The sequence below is a fragment of the Anopheles arabiensis genome, chromosome 3 (genome assembly GCF_016920715.1).
Source record: "Anopheles arabiensis isolate DONGOLA chromosome 3, AaraD3, whole genome shotgun sequence".
Lineage (NCBI taxonomy): Eukaryota > Metazoa > Arthropoda > Insecta > Diptera > Culicidae > Anopheles > Anopheles arabiensis.
The window spans coordinates 23185723-23195904 of NC_053518.1; the positions used below are offsets into that span (position 1 = coordinate 23185723).

Below are 10182 nucleotides of genomic sequence, written 5' to 3' on the forward strand. Positions count from 1 at the left end.
GAATAGACACCGCTGTCTACCACTTGCTCACACGTACGATGGTATAAGCTACTCTGTCCAATTTAATAACACAATTTTCGCCTTCAATAGCACAACGATCGGATTCGGCACGGTTTCTTGTGGTTGTTGTATTAACAGTATATTGCTTGAATGAAAGAAACGTGTTTGAAAATGTTTTGTTTTTGCAAAACTTGTCGTAACAAAACAAACTGTAGCTCTAGCTTATAATAGTGCGCGCACAAAATTGTGCTATAGCACAAAATAGCACAAATCTGTGTGGTACCACAAAACTGTGCGGTGCCACAAAACTGTGCGGTACCACAAAATTGTGCTGTTGCACAAAATCGTGCGGTTGCACAAAATTGTGCGGTTGCACAAAATTGTGCGGTTGCACAAAATTGCGCTATTGCACAAAAGTGGTACCACCAAAACACCGCACACTTAATGGTGTGTGGTAGCACCGCACCACACAGTAAAAAGTGCTACTTGACCCATCACTACCAATATCCAAAATAAGAAGCCGACTAGGAAAAATATTTTAGTACAACGCAATCAGAAGAGAAATTTTTTGCGCTCAAGTAGATTAGCAGTCTCCAAAAAATGAAAGAAAGTGGTCCATTCTCCATATGCACGCAATAATAATGATACTAAACAACAGTATGACATCGTATTTACAATCAAAAAGACGAAGGTTATACAAGTATTGATCAAATAAATAATCAAGTCCCTTACTGAAGAAGATTGTTCAGAGTTCAATAGGAAAACGAGCTGATATGGTAATGATGACATGACTTATATAGCATAATTGAAGATCACGAAGCGCTAACAAACGAAGATCATGTTCTTAATCCGCCTACCCGCCTTCTACCGTCTACCCGGGTAGGCCATACATTCTTAATGGAAAAATGATGTTTTTCGTGGCTAAAAACGTATATATTTTGAATTACTTGTTAGATTTTAATGAAAACTGTCTTATAGGTTCATAATAATGTTTTTTAACACTCGTGATAAAATTAGAATTTTAAAAATCATATCAAGATTTTTTTCAGTCAAAAATATGTTGTAACTCCAACACCCCAACCGGTCAGGCGTTGATTATGTCTTGAGTTTTGAGGTGATGCTTATGTCTTTTTCCAAGTTTTACTTACGTTTCTTTCAAAGGTTTTATTTTTTTTTCTGTTGTTTTGCTTTGTTGTATAAAAATGTATGTTGACGATCTATAAGACGTGCTTATGTTTTTTTAAACCGGATCCAACCGGCATCAGACAATTTTGGAGCCGACTCTGCACCCACTGCTCCAAAGCTGACACCGCTCTAGCGGCTCCGGGGCCGGCTCCACACCAACGTTTCCGCACCCACGGCTCCGGAGCCGGTTTTAACAGATTGCACAAAAATATCCTTTTCAATAAAGTTTCAATCGGAAAGATCCGTTAATAGCTGAGTAAATAATGTTAAGGCCGGGGGACATTGTCCGTACTCGCAAATGTAACTTTGATTTTCACTAGCGCATCTGGCGGCGGCTGGTGCAAGCTTTTTTTGGTCATCGAGGGAATGGTCGTGCTGGTTCTCAAAATTAAGTAGTTTTTCCATATTTTTTTATCATGAAAAATGGATGCAATGCGTGCAGGGCATGTGCATCTCCTTTTTTTGCAAAACTTTTTTCGTCCGAATTAATAAAAAAATATGGAAAAATAACATAATTTCTTAAGCAACTCCAAATTGTTTGGTAAAATGCTTCGATCAGCCGCCGTCAGATGCGCTAGCGAAAATCGAAATTACACTAGCGAGTACGGATAGTGTCCCCCGGCCTTTAAAATGAATTTATCAAAAAAAAATAAAAATCAATAAGTTTTGAACATTGTTCAGCAATCACAAAATCACATCCGGTGTTAGCTTCTACACTTGAGAGAAGATAAATTCGTTTGTTACGCTATCATACAATGCTGGCTCTATTGGAACATGAGTTTTAAGCCGTTGGTCCGGAGCCATTGATTCGTGGCCGGCTCCGGAGCTGTTGGTGCGAAGCCGGCTCCGGAGCCGTGGTTGCGGAACGGGCTTCGGAGCCATTGGTGCGCTCGAAACGCCCATCACTAGTCGGCAGTAACACTATAACTAAAGTTAGAATGTGTATGTTTCGGCCAGCGAATTCTATTTCGTTTGCTTGTAGTGGTTGACACCATTTTAATCAAGATGATTTCAGAGTTATTTTCAATCTATTGTTACACAACAAGCAATCAAATATAACTTCAATACAACGTTTGAAAGATAAGAAAAAGACATAAGCATCCACTCAAAACATGCGGCAAAGCCGGTTGTGTGTTGGAGTTACAGCTCTTTTTAGAGTGAAAAAAACATTGACATGATTTTTAAAATTCTAATTTTACTACGATATGTAATAAACCATTACAATGAACCTATAAGACAGTTTTCATTCAAATGTAAAAAGTAGTTCAAAAAATATACGCTTTTAACCACGAGAAACATCATTCTTCCTAACAAAATGTATGGTCTGCCCAGATAGGCGTTCGTACATGTGAAGGGTATAAAAACTTAATTAATTTAAAAGATATTTAAATAGTTTTCATATTTTATAAAGTAAACATCTTTCCAGAGATCATTAATTTATTCTAGAAAAAAGATGCAAAACTTACCCGGATTAGTGGTCACAGCACAAAACGCACGCGGCACTTGAGAACACATGTTGCAAAATGAACATGTATGATCGTCTGATCACAAGATGTATGTATTTAAAAGATGAATTATTAACACGTTTGCCGGGCGCCATTATTGAGAATGGATAGGCTGAAACAAGGTCTCTATAGAAACGAGTTCAAATATTACCATATCGATAAACAATGCGCAATCTCGGATTGCGCATACCCGCCATGCAATTGACAGCGATTTGCGAGGGCGCGCGAGGGCTCGTACGCCATACAAGTTCACTGCCCCAGAGCCCTCGCATTAAAGAGCTTGCGAGCCTTGGTAATTTTTTCACCCCTAGTTTTAGCAGTTATAATTGTAGCACCCCGAGAGCAGCTATAACAGTGCGATTTGTAGCATACTAAACACCTGAATTTTGACATTTTATTTTAAAAAATCCACAAAAATTTAAATAGTGATCTTTTCGCCAAATACTACCGCAAAAAAAATAATTCTTGAATAAAAATCAACGATTTTTTTAAATACCATAAGATTTCGAGCACATGAAATCTTTCGCAACCCTCGCAATGTTTGACGGGATATTCCAACCCAAGTGACATTTGCTCGAAATTGTTTTTCCATATCTGGGGCCCTTCACGATTCTAGTTAGTTTTTTGTATGGAGTTTGACAGTTGGAGGCTGAAATCATGTAAACAATCCATACAAAACCACACATAAAACTAGCCTGCAATTTTCAGTCTAGAAAATTTTAGCCTAAAAGCTAGAATTAGATTCGAGTACCTGTTCGGAAACACGTTAATTAAAAAAAAATTATTTGGTGTGTTCGTAAATAAGACATTCCACTATCGATGGACAATGCCGTCGAGAACGTTTCTCATTCATAGCTACGGTTTTTTGATGAAAAACAAAAGATAATGTTATGTGACGATATTCTATATAATGAGTATTATTTAAGCATAAAATGGGTACATGATCAACTTTTATTACTGAGTGAATCTACATTACTGAGTGAATCTAGAAAGAACCCAAGTGCCACAAATCCACTAAACGACCACTAAACGGCTTCTAAACGACTCAAGCTTTCAACCTAAACGGAATATAGAAAGACTTCATTTAGCAGACGGCAAACGACTCATGCATTCTAAAAATAGCAAAAAAGCTGGTGGCGCTCTCTGTTGGTGGGATACCCCAACCAGTGGAGCTTCATCGCTTGGAGGAGACCTTTCTCATTTCCTCTGTACTGTTGTATGGTTTCACATTGCAGTTATGCATCGCTAGAACTAGAACGGCGATACGATTGTTTAAATACTAAACTCCAACCGAAACCACCAGTACTGAAGCAAGTGAGATTTGAGTAATAGTCGTTGGTGTTGATACCCACGTATCTGACCACACGAACATTTATATAGATTTTTGCTCAGAAAGTTAGAAGGCTATATAGGTCATAATAAAAAGAAACTTGTCGAAACACATTGCAAGAAAAGTATAGCAATATAATGATTAGTTGTAACACGCCATCTATTGATCAAACCAATGAAGCTGTGGAGCTTTCATTTTTTTCTATGGATATTCAATTTTCCAGTCCTTTAAGCTTAATCTGTGGCGCTTGGGAAGTAACGAAAAAGCCGTACCACAGTTGATTTAAAAAAACTTTTTTCTATATTCCCTTTATCCGGTGCCGTTTAAGGGAATTTAACCCATAACCAAGATACCGAAAACGCCACCAATTTCTTGTACTAAAAATCCAGTTCCATCAAACAAAGCTAAAAAACTATCAGTTTGGTGGGTTAAGCCACATGGTCACAGAAGCAGCCACTTCAATGTTGTTTAAGTCAGTTTTTTATGCACGGGCAATTTATTTGCTCAACATGTTTTACCTGTGCTAAAATGTTATTCAATTGTGCAAAGGAAGCAATTAAACGTGTGTGTTGACCAAACTTTTCCTCAAAGCATTTTTGGAAAAGGTGGGTTAAGGGTGGGCAGGATAAATACATCGGATCGGAACTGGCAGCTCCGATTGTTCTAAAATTTGGTGGGTTAACGACTGAATCGACCACCACAAACCCACGTGGGTTGGAAGTGGTTTTACAGTGGGTTAAGGACGATTTGGTTATTTGGGTACCGTGTGCCTGTTAAAAAGGTCCATAGTTCCGCAAAGTACCGTCTATCTCTTAATCAGCCACAAAGTACGACATCGGAACGATTTTTCGTTAAACAGCCTCAAATCAGCTATAAAGTTCGAGCTGGCTATATGGGGCACCGTTAATTATCAGGATGGGAGAAATATGTATCTCATTTCTCCTTTTATTAGAGTTATCGAAATGAGTTTGATATAATAACACCTTTCAACGGGTTGGTCTTTGACAACCTAATAATGCAGACCATTTTTAATAAAGTGAAATAGCTCAGAGCTTAACGCAAGAGAACATAACACGTAAATCGTGCTATCGAATCTCACGCTCATAGCTGGGAACACTACAACAGTGCAGTGCTGAAGACGCTTGTAAGGTTTTCTTTTGACAGTTGCAATTTAAAATTTCAAATTGAAGTCGAAATTTTTCATTAACATATTTCAAAGGCATTTAATTACTGCTAAATGCACTGCTGATCGCCTTTAATTCGCCGTGTGATTACAAGGCGATTACAAGGCATTTAGAAGGAAATTTGCGGGTAGGGGAGCTATTTTTTGTCACGCGAGCCGTTGTCGCGTGCGACGTTGTCGCTACCCGTCAAGCATTGGGAGGGTTGCAAGTACAGTGGAACGTCGATTATCCGAGCAGCTCGTGACCGGGCGGTTGCCGGTTAATCGATTTGCACGGATAATGGTCCAAGAAATGTCAAATTCATATAAAAATTAAAAAATCCACTAGTTTTATGATTAATTCACCTTGAATCAATCAATAAATTAGTAGATATATTAAGTAGAATATTATTTTAAACAATAACTATAGGTTTAACCACAGTTCATGAACAAACATAAATTTCGAAAACACCACTAGACACTACAGAGCTGCACAAAAAACTGGTTGCCCACTTGACTATCGCAGCAAATGCTCGATGTACGTGGGAGCCCTCGCAAGCCCTTAAAAAACTCTGCCATTTGCATGGCGGGTATGTTTATTAGAAAGGTAAGGCGGCGCTCTAGCAGCAATCGAACACGACTTCCGACACGAACAAACCAAGGTGTTATAAATGACAAGGTGAAGTTGTTCAGAGCAAAATGACATTTCTCGACTTGACACATCTCTTCCGTGGGCTCCGGTATAAAAATCAGGGAGGGCTGGTGCGGGGTAATGAAATTTGTATACAAAGTGATAGATGTCCCCCACAATGTCGCCCAGCAAAAGCGGTAAAAATCAACTTTCTAAATACATTATCCTTGGAACAAACCCATAAAATCATATGGAGGTGCACTGTCAGACACAAACAAACAAACATACAAACAAGATTGTTGCTTGAGCGCCGGGTAAGGCGGCGTTCTGGCACCAGTCGAACAAGACATCCGACTCCTATAAACAAACCTATAAAATCATATGGTGGTATACTGTCAGACAAAACAAACAAACAAGACAAACATGTCAAATCCCAAGGATAATGTATTTAGAAGGTTGATTTTTATCGCTTTTGCTGGGCGACATTGTGGGGGACATCTGTCACTTTCTGCATACAACTTTCATTACCCCGCACCAGCCCTCCCAGCTTTTTATACCGGAGCCCCCGGAAGAGAAACGTCATTTTGCTCTGAACAACTTCACCTTGTCATTTATAACACCGTGGTCAAATCCCATATATCTTTCTTGTTCGATGTCGTGTTCGTTTGGTGCTAGAGCGCCGGGTAACCGTTCAGAAAGACATAGAGACAAAACCTAGCACGCGACGACGCCTCGTGCGACAGAAAAAAGCTTAATTTTGCAAACAGAGCTACTTGTCTCACGCGACGTACGTATCTGTCATAAGGACGTCACACGAGGCGTACACAAATAGCTTAAAAAATTGCTTAAGCAGGCAATTTCGGCAAGCTAAAGATCGCTGCTTGAATTCGGCTTTTGCTGTTGAGAAATAGCATATAAGTTCCAGGTGGTCCTTTTAAATAGCGTCTAAGCAGCTTCCTTATGCCTCGGTGCCAGGGATTATTTTTCTTTGTGTTTTATTTTCAAGCAAGACGTCATCATTGAAATAAAAAACACAATTGTTTTGTTTTCTTTATGTGAATATTTATTTGTGAACTGTTAATGTTCATAACGTTCACAGAATTTTAAAAACTTTACAGTTAGGTCAAAACCACGTCACTTAATATTATTACTTCAAATAAATAATCTTACTGGAGCACAAACCACGAGACGGAGTCTTTCTTTGACACTTTGACAAGAGCCAGCATGTACCGATGTCATGCATTAAAAAAACTATACAGGTGTCCCCCGAGATACGACTGTATTTGGGACCGAAACAATGTCCCAAAACAAGGCGTAAGTCGAAAAAGTCGTATGTCGAATATCTATGAATATAAAGTTTATAACCGAAGTTGAAGAGTTGGAATTTATGATATCGTGTTTGTACACAATATAGATATTCAAGATAGGGTAGTTGTGGAATCTTTGGTAATGTATGTATAACGGTTATCAGCTCAGATATTCAAAAAAATACATCAATTTCTTGTAAATGAGGGCGGTGGCAACGCTTTTTCGCATGCGATTTTATCGGACGGCCTGTCAAATTTTTATATGGGATTTGACAGATAACGTCGGACGACGAAATCGCACGTCCGACGTTATCTGTCAAATCCCATATAAATCTCGTCCAAGGTGTATGGATATTAGGAGGTGAAGTGCTTCAGAGCAAATTGACATTTCACGACTTGACATAACAATACTGGGTGCTCCGGTATTAAAATCAGGAAGGGCTGGAGGGGGGTATAGAAAATTATATGCGATTTGACATAACAATACTCAATGATGGCGCCCGGCAAACGCGCTAATAATTCACCTTCTAAATAAACACACCTTGATCTCGTCCGATAAAATCGCATCCGATGAGCGTTGCCACCGCCCTGAGCGTTTCTACATACACCGAGAATGCAGCTGAGAGATGCCTGTGAGAGAATTGACAATCGGTTTCTCACGCTGGCGTGTGTAGAAGCTCTGAAAAGCGCCGAGATGAGACTTTAAGATGATGTTGAAAAAAACCATTTTAATCGCTAAAATGAAGTCAAAAAAGTTTCTTTTTCTTTTTAATAATATATCTACGATTATTAGACGGCAAAAATACAAACTATAATTGATCGTTCGCCATAAACTGCCAATTCAATTTTTTCTCAGCTCCATCGTTCTTTGCATGCCGAGGAGATTTCTCTCACCGAAAATGCTGTCAGTCGCTGTCAAAGCATGCTGTCAGTTATTTTCTCAGCTGCATTCTCGGTGTATGTAGAAACGCTCACTGACAACTTTTAACTGTCAAAATCAAAATCATCGTATCTGCGAATCGTCGTAACTCGAGGGGGTCGTAACTCGGGGGACGCCTGTACAGTTCAACCAAGTTCGGTACTCATTCTTAAAAAGCCTTAAAGTTCCATCGTCTACCCTGCATATAGTGCTGTCCAAGAACCACAAATTCACTAAACGACCACTAACCGGGTTCTAAACGACTCAAGCTTTCAACCTAAACGGAATATAGAAAGTCTTCGTTTAGCAGACGGCAAACGACTCATGCATTCTAAAAATAGCAAAAAAGCTGGTGGCGCTCTCTGTTGGTGGGATACCCCAACCAGTGGAGCTTCATCGCTTGGAGGAGAGCTTTCTCATTTCCTCTGTACTGTTGTATGGTTTCGCATTGAAGTTATGCATCGCTAGAACTAGAACGGCGATACTATTGTTTAAATACTAAACTCCAATGGAAACCACCAGCACTGAAACAAGTGAGATTTAAGTGATGGTCGTTGGTGTCGATACCCACGTATCTGACCGCACGACCATTCATATAGATTTTTTCTTAGAAAGTTAGAAGGATATATGCCAAATAGCTAGCTCGTACTTTATAGCTGATTTTGGATGTTTAACGAAAAATCGTTCCGATGTCGTACATTGTGACTGATTAAGAGATAGACGGTACTTTGCGAAACTATGGAGCTTTTTAACAGGCACATGGTACTCTTTGGAACTTTGCGGCTGATTAGCACTATGTGTAGGGTTCATGATGGAACTTGAAGGCTTGTTAAGAAAGGGTACTGAACTTGGTGGAACTTTATAGCTTTTTAATGCATGTCATAGGTACAAGGTGGCTCTTATCTTATCAAAGTGTCAAAGACTGACGCCGTCAATCATCTCATGGCTGCTGCACAAGTTAGATTCGTTAATTGAAGAATGAATATTGAGTAAAGTGATTGTGAATTATCAGTAAATTGTGTAACATTTTGTGTAATTCATCAATACAAAATATTTAAAAATATACACATGTGTTTAAACGAAAGAAATCTTGTTGTTTATTTCATATATGACGCTTGCTTGAAAATAAAACACAAAGAAAAATAATCCCTGGCACCGTGTCATAAGGAAGCTGCTTAGGCGCTGTTTGAAAGACCCATATAGAACTTTGATGCTGTTTATCTACTGCAAAAGGCGAATTCAAGCAGCGATCTTTAGCGTGCCAAAATGAGCTGCTTAAGCAATTCTGGCTATTTGGGTTGTGACGTCCGTACCAAAAAGGCTCGTTTTAATAAATTTACCTTCTACCACATTAATAAAACAATACACAATCTCAAATTTCGCATACAGTCTTTACGCAAGTTACGCGAATTTTCAGTCTTGACAGTTCATATGTCAAATTGATACAATTTCCCCCAACAATTGACAAAATCAAAATAAATAAAGTTTTGATAACTGTTTTTGAGCGCCCAACAAATAACCGAGTTTTCAACACGAACTTTTTGAAAAAAGGAATGATGTACATTATTAAAATAAATCATTCTTAAATTGATTTAAAAGATAAATATATTTTTTTTTGTTTAAATTATAAACTTGTTTGAACAACATGAAAATGTATGTAATGTGGCAATTAACACTTGATCCGAGGCAAAAATAAGAAGTTTAAAACAAACACGTCAAAACTTCATTCGATAATCCACACCCAAGCGCCACAGATTAAGCTTAAACGACTGGAAAATTGAATATCCATAGAAAAAAAATGAAAGCTCCACAGCTTCATTGGTTTGATCAATAGATGGCGTGTTACAACTCATCATTATATTGCTATCCTTTTCTTGCAATGTGTTTCGACAAGTTTCATCTTATCATGACCTATATAGCCTTCTAACTTTCTGAGCAAAAATCTATAGGAATGTTCGTGTGGTCAGATACGTGGGTACAGTATCGGACATTAAGATAGAACCCTGGTGTTTTCAACGCACCGTGCACTTGTTTTGCCACGTTACTTGTGTTTATGTGTGTGGGTGTGTGTGTGTGTGTGTGTGTGTGTGTGTGTGTGTGTGTGTGTGTGTGTGTGTGTGGGTTTTTGTCTGAAGAAACGTAG

At 38.7% G+C, this 10182-nt stretch overlaps 1 protein-coding gene across 2 annotated transcripts in view; it reads right to left on the reverse strand.

Moving 5' to 3' along the window:
• Window positions 1-2737, reverse strand: part of LOC120903311 — a 34475-nt gene extending 31738 nt beyond the window's left edge. For both annotated transcript variants that reach the window (XR_005739577.1, XM_040312653.1), the window contains exon 1: window positions 2652-2737. The gene's annotated coding sequence lies outside the window, so the exon portion shown is untranslated. The remainder of the gene's footprint in view (window positions 1-2651) is intronic.
• Window positions 2738-10182: the final 7445 nt, after the last annotated feature.